This window comes from Equus asinus, chromosome 10 (genome assembly GCF_041296235.1).
Source record: "Equus asinus isolate D_3611 breed Donkey chromosome 10, EquAss-T2T_v2, whole genome shotgun sequence".
Taxonomy (NCBI): Eukaryota; Metazoa; Chordata; class Mammalia; order Perissodactyla; family Equidae; genus Equus; species Equus asinus.
Window position 1 is genome coordinate 94,554,643 of NC_091799.1, and position 17,497 is coordinate 94,572,139.

General features: G+C 39.5%; 1 protein-coding gene across 1 annotated transcript in view; it reads right to left on the reverse strand.

Moving 5' to 3' along the window:
• Positions 1 to 17,497, reverse strand: part of BASP1 (brain abundant membrane attached signal protein 1) — a 54,900-nt gene that overhangs the window by 21,711 nt on the left and 15,692 nt on the right. The window lies entirely within an intron of this gene.

Consider the following 17,497-nt stretch of genomic DNA (forward strand, 5'->3'; position numbering starts at 1 on the left):
GGATAAAGATCAGCATCAGAACATTGTTACTTCCATTGGTGTCAATCGAGATAGGCTGTCCAACGTGCCATCTACCAAAACAAGGACACCCAACGTAGATGACACTTTAGGGTTTATTCTCTCCATTTTATATTGGACCTCGTACTAATTGAAGCCTAAAACATCTTAGGAATCAGTACCAAGCATGATGAATAGTAAAAATTCCTTATTCTACATCACATGATTCACACTTTGTGATGACTTAAACATGGGATTTGCAATTCTTATCCAATTAAAACCTGAGCGATACATACAGTTATTTAAAACTATCATTGAGTTCTTACTCACACTGAAGATCCCTTACAAATTGAACATTTTTGTCAACTCACCTCACTTGACTTAGTCACACAGATTTATTCTGTTTATAATCTAGCTTTGAAAGTAAGCAATGCTAAAATCCAAAGTCCTGTAAGTTATGCAAAACTCTTTTTCCTTGGAATTACTGAAACTTGACTGTCATTGGTGATTATAATAGATTCATAGGATTCCCCAAACCCAGTCAAGTCTCCTCAGCTTTCCCAGTCACTCTAACTTGAAAAGACCTTTTGTACGAGGAGAAATGTTGTATTTCCTGTAAGTCATGAAGAGAGCCATAAGTCAAACAGATAAAACAATCCTCAACAGCAGGGAGAGGGGACATTTGCTAAAGGCGCGTCCTGTGTTACTGCAATGCATGCAGCCTGCTTGGGAGGGAAAAGGCACTTTTAAAGGAACACAAAGGACGAATTACAATTATTTTAGCAAAAATTTACTTTTTCAACTATAAATAAAAGAAAAATAACTGCTAAAAAGAATGGAGAACCTGCTTATGATTCTCTTACAAATTAATTATGCTCATTTGTCATAATTAGCACTTATTTGCATATATGATCCTAAAGTCTTCCTAGTTTGTTCTTTTATAAGAAAAAGGTATTTCCCTTAAAAATCCAGTGTAGTTCAACAACTCTCAAACAGTACAAATGCGGACTTGCAACGTGAGCACATGGGAAAACTAGCAGTGTGCAAATTCTGCTTATAATGTTCTAAGATAGCTATATACATCTGCATAATACACATTAGAAAACACCAGATAAAGGAACTAATATTGAAAAAAATTTTTGTTCCAAAAGCATCTTAAATGTGCTAGTGGTCTTATCATTGGTGAGTAAAATGCATGAAACTTTGCTAATGATGCAAAAGAATCCAGGCTTTCTCTCATCCACAGATTCCAGTCTGTAACCCCACAGATGTCAGGGCACACGTATATGTAATCAGAGCAACTCAACGTCTCAGTTTGGCAATCAAGGCTCTCCATGATTTAGGGGTCGACTTGAAAGTACGGATTATTTTGAGAGATTTAGAAGGACCTTGATAACTCAGAACTTCATCAAGACTACACAGAAGAAAATAAAATAGAGAAACAAAATGGGGACTCTAATTTCATACTTCGCATCTGTTCTCCCAAAACTGTCATTACACTTATAAAATATCATTATAGAGATAAGTCAATTAAAAAAAATTTAACTAAATATTTGAGTTCCAGAAATGAAAAAGAACAATTGACTATTTTCACTATTTTGTCAAACGATTTTACTTGCAGGATTAAAAGCAGAAATTCTAGAATTTAGCTTTCTTCTAGAGCAGGGGTCGGCAAACAGGGCCACCTGCTTGTTTTTGAAAATAAAGTTTAATTGGAACACAGCCATGCCCATTTATTTACATCATGCAGCTGCTTTCATGCTGCAATAGCAGAGTTGAGTAGTTGTGACAGAAATTGTATGGCAGGCAAAGCCTAAAATATTTACTGTCTGGTCCTTTAAAAAAACGTTTCTTGGGGCCTGCCCGGTGGCATAGTGGTTAAGTTCGTGTGCCCCACCTCAGCAGCCAGGGGTTCATGGGTTTGGGTGCAACCTATCACTGCTCATCAAGCCATGCTGTGCAGGGGTCCCACATACAAAATAGAAGAAGATTGGAACAGATGTTAGCTTAGCAACAATCTTCCTCAAACAAAAAGAGGAAGATTGGCAACAGATGTTAGCTCAGGGCCAATCTTCCTCACAAAAGAGGAAAAAAAAAGGAAAAAGTTTCCTGACCCCTGTCTAGAGTCTTAGACGGACATAGTTAACCAGTGACTCAGTTCCTACTATCAGATGAGAGTGTGATTCAAGCCTAAAAGATGCTACAAAGATTAATCAGGCTCTTCTGGGTTTGCAATAATATTATCAGTAAAGAGGAATGTCACATGGGAATGTTTTAAGATTGGGAAACAAAATAGTCTTTTCTTTTCTTTAACTCTCATCACACAATACTCTGTGTATTCTGACTTCCTGAGAGCAAAGAGACTTAGGTTATAGTGTCAACACAGGACTCATCAGGTCAAAAACTCTGGCCAAGTCACTGAACCTCTCAGGAGGCATGCTGCTACAGCACAAGATCCAGACCAGAACTGAGAAACTTGCTTGGGAACCAAGCCAGGGTTCCATCCCTTTCTGCTGCACGGCATGGAGTTGCCTAACCTCTGTGAGTCTGTTTTCTCATAAGCATAAAATGGGGATAATCATACCTTTACGTGAGAAAGGATTTATGATAATTAAATAAGACAATACAGACTTCAATGCTTCTCCTGAGCAGACGGCATGGTCTTGTGGGGCCCTGCAGATTATATCACGCCTGGCCTTCTCTGAAGTCAAAATGCTCAACTTGGTAATGCTTCCACAATAGAAAACAACAGTCCAATGGTGGAAGTGAAGCTAAAGAAAGCACGGCTGTTGCCTCCCTTTAATTTTCCCTGGACCCATCTTTCTCATCTTCAAGCCCCTCTTCTGCCCATGACTTCCTTCAAAGGTTCATGGGAACATCACCCTTGGTCTTCATCAATTCAGTTGTCTTGCTTTTCCTTTGGGAGATCTACCTACTTGCACAGTTTCAGGAGTCTTCTGGGATGCTGAGGATTCCTTTGTCTAGTGTCTTCAGCTTAGTGACTGTTATTTCCTGAGCTTCAGTGTCAGGCACACAGTGGTATACCACTGACCCAATGTGGACATCCCTTGGGTACCCCAAACTCAAGATTTCCCCAAGTGAGCTCACTGCTATCTTTCCCACCTAACTGAACCTAATCTTTTTCCTATGTACTCATCCAAGAGACCAGAACCACCATCTACTCCATTGCCTAGGCAGAAGTGTGTGTAGGGGGGCGTCTTTCTGGATCAGACTGTACCACCACTACCATCACTCTCACATCCAATTGCTTATGTCCTTCTTCCACTTAAAATCTGCTCATAACTCCACTGCTAAGTGCTAGCAAACAAAATATCATCTAAAGTGTTGTATGTACTTCTCAAGAAAGATAGCTTGGAGTTCCAGCTGCCATTATAAACCATGAGGACGGAAATCAACATGAGAATGGAAGAGCTGAAAGAGGGGCCTGGTATCTTGATAACACCAATGAACTGCCACATTAGCCCTGGAGCCCACCTCTGGAATTTTACGTAAGAGACAATTCAACTTCCCTCTCAGGAAAGCCATTACAATTTTGGATTTTCTGTTCTGTCTATGACACAAAATCTAATTCTAACAGAGAGTAGGTTTCTCAAAACCACTCCTCAAACACCAAAAATTTAGGTTCAAATATCTCAACACATTTGGCAATAAATCATGTGCATGACTCCCCCTCTGCCCACGAGCATCTCTCAAACACACACATTTCTCAGTTATCAGTGTTCAGAGCACGGTATCACTTGAAAATACTAGGCCTGCTCAGTGAATTGTCCACATAAAATATTAAAGATGCTATAAAAAATAAATAGTAACAAAAAATTAAGTTGATTTTTAATACTATAAAGTCAATGCAGATAATGTCACAAAAGAATAGACATTAAAGTACACAATTTGTACAAGGAGCAAAGTTTTTATAAAGAATAAAGTGACTTTGTATAGTGAAGTGGCACATACATCAAATTAAAATAGAAGGCATATCTTAGGATAGGTGGACAAAACAGCCCTAGCAAGAGTGAGTCTTGGCAATTAAAAGCAAAAGGGAACCCTAAAATACTTGTGAATGAGAGGACTTAGGGGTGGTCAAGAAAAGAGACTTCAATCAAGTTGTGGGTGGAAAAAAAATTAATGAAGTAGGAAGGTGCAAAGCCAGCAAAGATAGAGAAATTTTACTATACGGAAAAAAAGCCACTTACAGAGAATATGATAGCGTCTAAATGGAAGTTTAAAAGAGGTAAAGAGGCTGTGTGTAGCAAGTGATTTTAAGTAGGGTTAAAAATATGACGGGAAACTGCCTTAGCATCAGTTGAATAGGACTGAAAAGGTCTCATGGCAATTGTAACTAAATAAATTTGGCTTTTCAAATTCCTTCTCAGTTAATCACATCCATCTAGACTTTTGCTAGCCCCACAGCCCGGGAGGGAACTAGCATGCGGAAGGCTCTGAACATTGCAATTCAAGGCAATAAAAACTTTGACTTACTGCTACACGTATGCACAAGAGAGGAGCAGATGACTTCCCACCTTTGACCAAATTTTCTTCTGGGTAAAAAACAAGGCTTCAGGAAGATTGACACTCACTACACACCACATAGGTCAGACCCATCCACCAAGAGGTGAAGCAATGCAAGGTGAGAAACAGAGATGATTCCTGCACCAGATCCTGCAGGCATGGGGCAAGGGTGTCTGAGCTCACAAGGGCCCTGCAAGGTCTAAAAGTTTGAGATCTCAAAGAAATGAAATAGGGCTTCCAAAATACAAAAGGGAGACCTCCAGATTTTAATTAATAAGTGTTCAAGTGTTGCTATAGACTGAATGTGTGTGCCCCCACCCAACCCCCCGCCAAAATTTATATGTTGAAACCTAATCCCCAATGTGATGGTATTTGGAGGAAGAGCCTTCTTCGAGGTGTTACGTCGAAGCCCCGATGAATGAAATCAGTGCCCTCAAAAATTAGCATACGTTGTTTAAGTCACTACTCTCTGGTAATTTGTTAGAGCAGTCCAAATGAACTGAGACAAATGTTTACAGTAATAGCTACACCAGCGAGCTTCTACAAGTCAACCCATAGAGATTTATAGTTACGCAAATTATATTTAATTTGGGATGCAAGTGTGTTAACGTTTAATATGATGTGGAGTAAGCCCGCCATAATGAAGAGATGCTAGAACCCATGGAACAGTGGTGTGTGAATAGAAAACGGTAATCAAGAAGCCCTAAAATAAGTGCAACAGTAAGTAAAAGTGCTTTAAAAGCCATGACAAAGTATAACCAAAACCTGGCACATATTGTGGGGGTAAGAGTCATGCAGCGCCTTCATGTGTAATGGGGGCACCCATTAACATGCTCGTTTTAGGACACTGTTGTACTACGGGCTGGAAGCTACTCCCATCCTCCAGTGGAACACTCCTCCTTCCTTCTGAGTTTGAAAGAACACTGCAGTGACTGAACTTGATTTGATTAATCCTCAAGTTTGTGCAATGAGAATGTTCAGTCATAGAATAAACATCAAGCCGTCCTTATGGCAATGATTACCAAACACCACCATCCCCCAGAGGAATGCCTAACTCAAGCTGTAGCAGATATTTTTTTAATGGTTCTGCTGAAGTGACCTCCCGTTTAAATTCTCCAGCACAGTCACCTATAGAATTCATGCCACATATGCACCAACACTCAGAAATAAATTTTAGTTACAAAATCCATGGCAACAGCATATGATGAAAAAATAACCTTTTATTTTAAAGGATGGCATAATTGTTTTTGCATCATATCAGCAGATTAAGGTCACAATCTGATAAGCACACTGATTGGCCACTTTCTCCAGGTAGTAGACATTGGATGTGAACTTGGTCCTTTCATCGCAACGGTTTACAAACAGTGGCTAAATTTAAGTGTGTGCCAGAAAGATTGTTATATTTATAGCTGAAGTGAGAATTCCGACAATATGACTACAGGCAACCATCTGAAATATATTTACTAGAATATTGACTAGCATGAAACCATATGTTCACGATCCCAGATCTGGAATATTTAAGTGTTTGAACAGAAATAATCATGAACAACTGAGAACAAGACAGAGAAAGCCTCAAGACCCTGAAGCCATTGGCCAGTCCATGCCCAAGACAGCTTTATGGTCTTGGGGCAGATGCAAAGAGATGCCCAGTTTCTCTGAACATTAATGCCCTTTTTCCTGGAAACAGTAGGACACTGCTACTGAGACCACAAAAATGCTATTTTCCAAATCCTCTGCAATACATTTATCCTCTGATTCTCATAACACGAAGTCTATCAATTCTTTTAAGTTAAATCTAGGTCACATGAACTGCCAGAGGATTTACACAGCCATACTCATGTACTCCGTTCCTGCCACTGTCTTATACTGAAAGAGATACACTTTCTTGAATTTGACTGAGGGGTTATTCCATCAAACGCAGGCTTAAGTGCGAGCCCAGGAACTGTATAAACCACATCAAAGCTGATTCCCAACCACTGGTACCTTTTGAAGCAGCAGCATTCTTGACAAGAATTACAGCTTCAGATCAGTCTCAAAAGCCTGAAAGCATATGCAACACACATCCATTGGGCTGCCTCGTATTCAACTGATTTCTCCTGTAGTTGAATGAAGATGTAACATTTATGTTTTTCAATCCTCTAAACCAAATGAAAACATCACTGTTGGTTGTATATGTGAAGTCAGGATCCAGATCCTTTAGAGAGTCTGTGCATCCCTTTCTCAGAGTGTGAGCACCTGGACCAAAGGCCTCTCAGATCCAGAGGACAGTATGTTGAAGGTCAGAACTTTAATCCAAGCAAGAACCCAATATTCAGAAATCCAAATGATATTTAAAAGACGACCCTCACTTTCAGAAATCTAAATGACTTTTATAAGGTGATACAAGATAGCAGACAGAACATTGGGTGATTCTCCTCAAGGGTCACAGCCAGAGTTCAGATCCCTAGAGGCAGAGAGGGGCCAAAATGCAAGTTTGAAAAAGGTCTTTTACAGAGAGGTTTGTAAAACGAATTGGGACAATGGGCAGTTAGGGAATAAGGCCCCTCCTTGAGATTTCTCCAAGTTACAAATATCCTTAGAAGCTTGTATCTACTTACAGAAACATGAGTTGACGTGAAGCATAGCATCATTTCTCTAATAATGAGTTGCATTTAACAAAGTTCAACTTAAATAGCAATAATTGAAATAACAGCCAGGACCTGACTCTAAATCTAAAAATCCCTTCTCACGTTTACTAGCTTGCATGTAGTTTAGCTCCTGGCACGTGAGTTTCTTTCTCCCCCTTCCACCTAACACCAGCGTGCACTGGAGAGCTGTAGATCTGGGAAGCACAGCGCTGCTCAGTAATAAGTATTTGTGCTCAGAGGAAATACCAGTCCCCCTGGCTCCTCACTGACATCATGCAGGCTCAGTTTTCAACCTAGTTTTCAGGGGTGTCGGGACCCTTGTGATCTGGAATCTCTACCTCGCCAAAGGACTTCTACAGGGGGAGTTCTGCTCTTATCAAGACGGTCGAGACCGTCCTCTGAAGAGCCTAAGCCCATCCTCAAAGCTGGGACAAGTTGTGGCTATTACTTCTGGCTGAAAGACCTCCTCCAAATGGCTTTGAGTATGATGAGGCTCCACCATGAAGACTTCTTCAATAATTCTAGACAATTCCTTCCACATTCTAGAAAATATCTCTCTCTTTCCTTTTCTAGAGTCCTCTTGACATTTTTTCCTCTATCCATACATTTCATTGATATTATTCAACTAATCGGTAATTGACTACTGTCCCCCAGTTTTAAGTTTTTGCCTCCAGGAAAGCGAACACACAAGCGCAAGCATCACACCAAGTTCTGAATCCTGGTGCTTCCATTTAATACCTGAGTTATCCTGAGCGTCTCTCCTTTTGCTTCTTGTCTCCTTCATTCCTTTCTCTATTTTTGTCTTCTCCCACCCTGGCAAGTTTTCTCTTTGTCTTTTTTTTTTTTTTTTACAGTGAGACAAATGGTAAAGACGAAGGAGATTCTCTGCCTAGAGGGGGGAAAAATTACGTAACTTTCTATGCAGAGCCTAGTAATTTTTAAAGGCCTATAAAACTACAAACTGTATTTATCATTCCTCTCAGAATCTCATATATTAAATTGCAGAGGTGAGAATATTGATAAAAGAAATGGAATTAATAATGGAGGCAAAGTCCTATTCACAGATTTGTATAGATTTATGTATAAACACACCATCCGTTCGGCATTCAGATTCAGCATTTACAAAATGTTTGTTGGCAATTAGAATTTAATAGTGAAAGCAAATAGTGTTAACAGAATAGCTCCACTGAGACAAAATAGTATCAATAATGATAAAATAAATTCCATCTTCAAAACGAAGGAGCAAAAAATAATTTAAAATTTTTTTAATTTTAAAACAATTTTAATATTATTTTTAAATAGTCAATTTTAAAAACTAAAAATTTAAATATTAAAATTTAATATTAAATTTAAAATAATTTATTTGATAACCACAACAGGGAAAAACGTCTTATTTCAACATTACCATTTAACTATCTTTTTAAAAACCATACTTATAGTATCTTCAATGCACATAAACAACATATATATTCGATGTCTATACTTCTATCAAGTCCCATTTAGGATAAAACATAACTTTAGGATCTGACAGTGTACACAGTAGCAGTGTACTGAATGGTAACTCATGGTCCCTCTGTCGTGCGTTCCCTCATTCCTAAAATGGGGAGTTGGGAGAGATGACTCTTGGGATTCAATGTCAGACCCTAACTTGGCAGGAGTTACAAACTAAAACACAGGTCCCCAGATATTCCCTGATAACATACTCCTAGGCCAGAATGTGTTTTCCTAAAGACCACAGTCTTATGTTATATTCATGTTTGAGGTTCCATACAGTTTTCACCTGTACACACAAAGCAAATCAAATAAAAGCTGATGCTATACAAAATCCAATCTGAAGTTAAAGCAGATCACTCATAAGCGTAAATCCAATTATACTGTCACAAATTCAATTGCTTGTTTGGGAAAAAAATGCACCTGACGTTGGACCAATATTTCACCTAATTACTCTGTCCTTCAAACCTTGGGAATGTATAATGTATATATCCTTATCAAGAAAGTAAATACTGGAAGTACTTAATATATAGATTTCCACCAAAAAGAAAGTTATCTTCTGGTATTTGAGAACCTACAGCATCAAGTAGAAATCTGTGCTCCTGTTTTACGGTTTACAGTGTAAGGGTATATTTGCAAACAATAACTTTATCTGATTTCACGTAGTACACATAGCGCACAGTGCACGTATCGCACTGGAGAAAGCATACCTAATGACCACTCTGGCAAGAATCCAGCGCATTGTTTTCTGCTGGCAGAGGACAGATATTCATTGAGGATGAAGAAGGTGCAGGGAGCTGGAGATCCAGCCAGGCATGAGACAGATCAGGGGCTGGTTGCATAGAGCTTACATTATAGGCTAACAAGGGAGATAGATTCACACACAAATAAGACAAGTTCACCAATAATGAGATCACAGGATAAGACATAGTCCATGAACAGAGACAGACTCACAAACAAAATAATTACAATTTGTCATAAATGTTTAGAAGAAAACAAGGATCTAGATTAGGAAGGGAGTGACAATAAGTACCACCCCTCCTTGAGGGCTCACTGTGCCTGGAGAATCCTTACAAACACAGCGCAGTTCATTCATGTCCAACCAGACACAGAAGTAACTGAAGCTAAGAAGGTTGGAAGAACTGACCCAAGTCAACAGAGATATAAATATGGCATGGAACAAGGATTTAAGTCCAGGTGGATCCATCATGATGCCCTTTCATCACCTATCATGAGGAGCTGGTGGAGACGTTATGCTACAAGTGTTCCAGAATGTTCTCTTGACCTTTACACACATGATCTGCTCTCATACTCAGATTTTAAGAAAGGTGCAAACTTCTAGGGATGGGAAGGCTTATGAAAATGTCATTTTATAAGCATGTGTTCACTTATTTAAAGATATGCCCTCCTCCCCCAAAACATACTTTTTAGAAGGGAAAAGATGCTTACCTTTTTTTTTGACTGAGTTGATTTTTGTTTCTAAACTTCCACTTCATAGGGATACGAACAAGTTGAACAAATATGTACTATTACAAGCAATGTTAATCATTTTTTGTTATTAAAGATTTTAAAACATGTTAATAGTCATAGTGACATAGCAAATGAACTTACAATCACTTAATCTCCCTTAAATTAAATGAGAAGTCTTGACTTGAGCATTTACTAAAAGAGAAAGTTATGACACTATAATGGTGGATATATGTCATTATAAATTGGTCCAAACCCAGAGAATGTACAATACCAAGAGTGAATCACAATGCGAACTATGGACTTTGGGTGATTACGATGGTCAATGTAGGTTCATGGATTCCAACAAATGTACCACTTTGGTAATGTTGGTGATGGGGGAGGCAATGCATATGTAGAGACGGGGGTATATGGGAAATCTCTGTACCTTGTGCTCAGTTTTGCTACGCATCTAAAAAGCTGCTCTAAAAAGTCTATTAAAATAGAGAAAGACAAATCCACAGGATCATTCTTACACCCATTCATTGCACATATGAATGTATACTAAAATTTCTCCCTCTCCTTGCTTATTAACTGAGTCATCAATAAAATTTAAATCGAAAAAGGATCTACACATTCGCTATAGTTGATAGCAACTACTAAGACTATTAATGGCGCATCAAAAATGCCTTCTTACTCCAGGGAGCTCCATAATAGGACAGCACCTTTCTCAGATTTTTCTCCTTTCTCTGCCACTCAAGAGAGCATACAGAATGTGAGTGAATAAGAGAGACAAAGTTTTCTTTGAGATAATCACTTACCCTTAAAATGCAGCACACCTCAGATTTTGTGGGGAGACCACAGTATGGTTCACTATCTCCATTAAGAGTTCTTTTATTTGATTTTTTTTAAAAACCTAAGTCTGAGTCTCAGAAAACCCCAAGTTTGCATCCTGGCGCCATGTACCAGTTTTGCAACCAGCTCCTGGTTGGTCAATGGGTCTGGAGCCTCTGTTTTGTTTTAGTGAATTGTCCCTCAGGCCCGACTCCCACCCAGTGCAGTCAAAGGGCCTGGAGGGGGCGTCTGGGACACTGGCAGCCCTCGGGGCTCACAGGCACAGTGACCGCTGTGCATGCTGGCTCTGCTCCAGTTCCGGAACAGATCAATGAAAGCTTCAGAATCTCGCTCATTTCCAACAAACACAGCCAATGTGCAGCACTTGTTGAAAGAAGTTAAAGAAAAGTTACCCAAATTGAAGGCAACAAATTCCGATCTTTTTCTTGACTGGGAAACACTTCCGGCAAGTCAAGAGCTTGGAATGTAGACCGAGAAGGGCTGAGGCACACTAGTTATGTGACTTGCTCCTTATTTCTCTATGCCTAACTTTCCTCATTTGTACAATGGGACAACAACAGTATCTACCCTCATCAGGTTGCTGTATCTTAAAATGTCAATCTTTGTAAAGCTTGGAACATTGTCTGCTTGCCACATGGTAAGCCTGTGTTCAGTAGTCTGAAAGGTTTTATTCTGCAATATTATAATTAAAAGACTACGAAATGTTGTGAAATGCCATTTAAAAAATAAATCTTTGCATAGTTTCGCCTTCCCTGTAATGATGGTTTTATGTTATCAACTTAGAATCAAAATCACAACAATCCAGGCTTTTTATTTCGTAGAGTCTTTGAAATTACATACCTATTTACAGTTCCAACTACAGGACTACAGATTGAGAAAGAGAAAGTAAACACCACCAGGCTGCTGGGGTGACATTTCCGACGACTCCACTGGTACCACGGTGGTTACCAGTAAAGTGGATTTTGAATAAGTACAAATTCACAGATTTGGAGGGAATCCAGGCTAGATGATTTTTGGTTCACCAATAGACACTTGTGTTTTCAAACATAAAAGGACATTATCAGATGCAAATACCCCACACATCTCTGAATCCCTAACTGGGTCCTAACAAGGATCAGCCTTACTTTCCACGGCCCTGGAAGGAAGATAAAGGAAGCTGTAATTAATCACTGGCCTGGGCTAGCTAAATTCATCCTTCAGGGCACTGAGGCCTAGATTCCAGGGTGAGTGTGGGGTCATTGGTTATCACCAATATGTGGCTTTCTGTTATATGTACTAATGTTGGCCTATTTTATTTGGACCCTGAGTTTAGTGACTTCAAAAATGGTTTTCCAAGAAAAAACAAAGTCAACAAGGGGACTTTTCACATGTGCAGTACCTTCTTTCAGACAGAGCTAAAGGCAGTGTGTAATATTTAGTGAAGTGTTGACTGATTATTCAGGTAAGGATAAGGAGTTGTGTGGCTTTATTCCTCAACCTATTTATACATTTTATTGGATGAAGCCAGCTAAACTGGCTTCTTATGCAGCTAAAAGGAACAAGCACTAAACCAATCCTCTTTTTCTAGGTGTTTATCAGAGAGCTGGGCAGTCCTCATTTGAGCAGAAAGATACCTAAAAGTTCACCAAAGATAACAAAAGTTGAATAGCGAGCAAGTGATTAATAGTTTACACTCAAAAAGAAATTTCCATATATTCTTTGAAAAGTCACTGTCATATCAATAGTTACAAACAATTGATAATGAGTCATGTTTAAATAGTTTTATCATTTATGCCACACTTCAGATACTTATCAGTAATTATGAACAGTTCATGGTGCTGGAAAATAGGGTGACAAACTGGAGATGGCTTGAGGCAGGAAGAAGAGATGGCAGGAGATGAAGAAGAAACAGTGGGTCAAGTTCAGATGCGAAATGGCTCTGGGACCCTTCAGTACATTCAGTTGCGACTACTTAGGGGCCGCGTGAACATTTTTACTCCTAGCTTTCATGGATATCACAGAAACCCATGACCATGAAGTATCACATGTTCAATATACAATATTAATGGTTTCTGCACACTGTTCTGAAGCTTGACATTAGTCTCCATTAACACTTAACTACCTGTTTCATCAAATAAACATCAAATTATCTCCAAGATAAACATCGGTGGGTGTTAGTTGAAAGAGAGACAAGGAAGGCTCAAGCTTCTCCGGTTCCTTTGAAGTTTTATTTTGATTTCAATAAAAATTCAGATAGGCGGCTATGTAAACTGAGTTGGTTGAAAATAGTGACCACTTTTCCTGTAGAAGAAGGGCTGAGGCAATGAGAAGAATCAAACGAAATCTGGGAAGATTTTAAGGAGAAGGAAAGTCCAGTGCTGTTCTGAAAAAAGGAGACAATTGAAATAGAGACCAAACAGAAAGGCACCTAGACAATCGAATGGGTATAATTCACAAAAATATTTCAAGTCACAAACCAAATAAAGTGTCAGTAGAAGTGCCAAACTACTTAGATCCACCCAAAAGAGAAAGTGACTGAGAACTGGGAAAGACAATGATCCCCAGATAAGCATTTATATAATTAAACAGCCTCTTCACACACACGGTACATTTCGTACTGGTTTGGTGACACTACAGGGACTGACTTTAGAAAGCAACATCAGGGAACAACTAGCAAGAGCTAGGTTATAGAACCCTCATTTAAAAACACCGCATTTCCAGGGCCAGCCCGGTGGCGCAGCAGTTAAGTTCGCATGTTCCGCTTCTCGGCAGCCCAGGGTTCGCCAGTTCAGATCCCTGGTGCGGACATGGCACTCCTTGGCAAAAGCCATGCTGTGGTAGGCGCCCCATGTATAAAAAGTGGAGGACGATGGGCATGGATGTTAGCTCAGGGCCAGTCTTCCTCAGCAAAAAGAGGAGGATTGGCAGTAGTTAGCTCAGGGCTAATCTTCCTCAAAAAAAGAAAAAAACGCATTTCCAGAGTCTACACCTGTGCGCCTGCAAGTTCAACCACAGACTTAGGCACTTTTCCTTCTTTGAAATGAAAACTAGGCAAGTCACTACCGTTAAACACGGACCTTCAGTCTATGTTTTAATTCAGAAAAGCATTCCAGAGAGCTCAAGGAAGATTCTTCCTGTCCCTAATCAGACAGCCTTATCGGTCTTCCTTACACACCTCCACGGTTGTTTACTGCAGCTGTGAGCTGGAAGATTCCATTAACAAGCTTTCAAAGGCATACAGAAAAATTCCAGCTCTTAAGAATTTTAGGGAAATTACACAGTAGCACAAGCAGCTTTTTTATAGGGAGAACTGCGATTTATTTACATCAAGACTGCTTATTACGAATTTTTTCTTAAGATAAGGATCTAATTAAAAATATGCATTACTCACCACATTTGAACTATTCAACTCTTAGATATCAGGTCTAAGAGGACTTGATATAAATCTTTAATTCCTATCATTAAAATATTTCTTTTTAAAAAAAAACAATGCCATGAAAACTAAACTCTTAGGACATACTCTCAGGATATATTCAACAGCCATTTAATTATTTAAGAGAGAACATTAACAAAGAGTGAAGATTTTAATTCTTATTTATCAACCAGGAAACTAACTCTCTAAATGATATGCCCAAGACCCCCACAAATGTATACACTGGTTTAAAGACTTGTTTTTTTTCCTTTTTCTCCCAAAGCCCCCCGGTACATAGTTGTGTATTTTTTTAGTTGTGGGTCCTTCTAGTTGTGGCATGTGGGACTCCACCTCAGCATGGCTTGATGAGTGGCGCCACATCCGTGCCCAGGATCCGAACCGGTGAAACCCTGGGCCGCCAAAGCAGAGCGCACAAACTTAACCACTCGGCCATGGGGCCGGCTCTGCACACTGGTTTGAATACATCTAATAATAAATCATTTTTGCATTTCTCCCCCAAGATAGAATAATCTCCAAGGTGAATACATTGCTTCATATTGAGCAACTACTCTGGGCCGACTGCCTAAAGTTCTGGGAAAACAACAGTCAAGCAGACAGGGCTCCTGTGTCCAATGCGTTCCCCTGTGGGGCGGAGACGTAATTATTTGTCAATCAGCCATTACAGATGACAGGCAATATATCTCAGCCTTGGGGTGAAGGCTAGAGGAAAGATAAGAAATTCATTACCACTCTTGCGCTAAATTTGATGAGAGATTTAATAAAAATTTTTTAAAAAATCATGTTCAAGAGTCCCAGCTACCCCTGCAAGCTGTTTGTAATTCAGGAGTCAAGAGAAACTAGCAATTTAGGGCAAAAAGGACTAGATATGTAGGGAAATATAATTCCTATGACAAAACATTACTGGAAAAATCATCTGTTATCAACTTAACACCACAAACTTACCCAATTCAGGAAGAAACTCTGGAATTAATACTTTCCAAAGCAGGTTTTATCCAAATAAAATGTTTTCTTTGTATGGAGACAATTTCAGAGTCATTTCCATGCATCCTCACCTCGTGTTCCTAGGGATGACATCTCTCTCTGGAACGAAGGACAAAGACCCTTCATTCCTTGGATGCAAGGAGTAACTTCCCTAGAATAAAGATGAGAAGGATCCTGCAAACCATGTGTGCTTTTCTCAGAATCTTGAAGACAAGAGCAACAGCAATTCTTCCCTCTGTTTCTCAAGCTAAGTAGCCGACCTCATACAGTTAGGCTGGCAGGAGGGACATTCCCCCAAGAAGTCCTTTAGTTATTCTAAGGATGCTGCCCAAGATCTGAAGCATATTCTTACTATGTTTCCAGAACTAACTTTTTTTTTAATATTTTTTTTCTTGCTGAGGAAGATTTGCCCTGAGCTAACATTTGTCGCCAATCTTCCTCTTTTTGTATGTGAGCTGCCGGGACAACATGGCCACTGACAGATGAGCGATGTAGGTCCGTGCCTAGGACCCGAACCCAGGCTGCCACAGAGGAGGGCACTGAATTTAACCGCTAGGCCACCAGGGCTGGCCCAAGAACTAACTCTTCTTAGAAGGCTTTTCCTTCCATTTATAATCCAAAAGCTCTGTGTTTAGATGGAAATTTCAGACATGTAAATGTCTTTTCTATCGAGTGATTAAGACCTTTGAACTAAATGAAATCAGTCCTGAATTCCATATGCTCAAAAGTGATATTTACATAAAACTCCTTAAATAATCGCTGATTGAACTTGGACTATCTGACATGGCTTAAAGTCAAGCGAAAAAGGTGGATCTCCTGACAGACAGCAGAACAGAGAAAGGACAGAGGTGATACTGATCCAAGTAGTTAATGGAAGAACCATCTGCTGGCTAATATGTCTATCCCATGGATGTACAGACAAACATGCGTCTCTCTGTAATTACTGGGCACTGTACTTGTTTGTCTTCACTGACTGTAAGCTCCTTAAAAGGAAGGAGACAGGTCTTTGCATCCCTCAGCTCATTCAATAAAGAAACATTAATTCTGCAATATTTTAATGTGGTTTGTATTTTCCCACATTGCATTTAATAGAATAGAAAACTCATCAGTTGCTCATTTGAATTGCTTTTAAAAAGCTTAATCTTAGAAATATGCTTACAAATGCCACTGAGCTTTAAATAAAGAACGAATTTACCACAAAAGCAAAACTTGTACCTTTAGTCACATAAAATAAATTCTTTTTTTACTTATGACTTTAAATGTGTAAGGGTTGGACATCATGTGCGTCCAACTCAATTAAGTATTTATAGAGCAGAAATAGAATCATCTTCACACAATTGAAGGGAGGTGAAGTACGCACGCACAACGGTAGACAACTGAGCCCTTGTGGAATGTTCCCTGGAGTTCAGAGATGGCAGAACCTAAACATCTACACCAGTCATGCCTTGGACTTCCTTATTGCAGCCACAGCAACTTTTCTGTTTATATTTCCCAATTTCAAAACCAAAATGACACCTTCATCCCTTCAGCCAAGTCACATCAGAGAGTTTAAATAAAATAAAGGAAAGAAAATATCATGTAGTCAACTGCCTGGAAATACACATCACAAGGTGTATCAGTCATCCAGTTACTCATTTGTGTCATAAATTGCTGCTCAACCATCGATACCGTGTCATTCCAACTAATTACATATTCCAAGTACGTAATCTACAACCTGGGCCAAGGCTTCAGAACAGAACATGAAGTTTGGTATGCAAGAAATCAGCAGTTAGCATGGTGAGTTAGGGATGCTAAATAGTGCATAGGATAAAAACTTAACTGCAAAGAACTGTCACTGCCCTTTCTTTTTTTTTTAAAGATTGGCACCTGAGCTAACAACTGTTGCCAATCTTCTTTTTTTCTTCTTCTTCCCAAAGCCCCCGAGTACATAGTTGTATATGGTAGTTGTAGGTCCTTCTTGTTGTGCTATGTGGGAGCATGGCCTCAGAATGGCCTGTTGAGTGGTACCATGTCCGCACCCAAGACCCGAACCGACGAAACCCCGGGCTGCAGAAGCAGAGCGCGTGAACGTAACCACTCGGTCACTGGGCCAGCCCCACACTGCCCTTTCTACGCTATCACTCAATTTAAATCACACTGACTTGACTCTACGGATTAGATG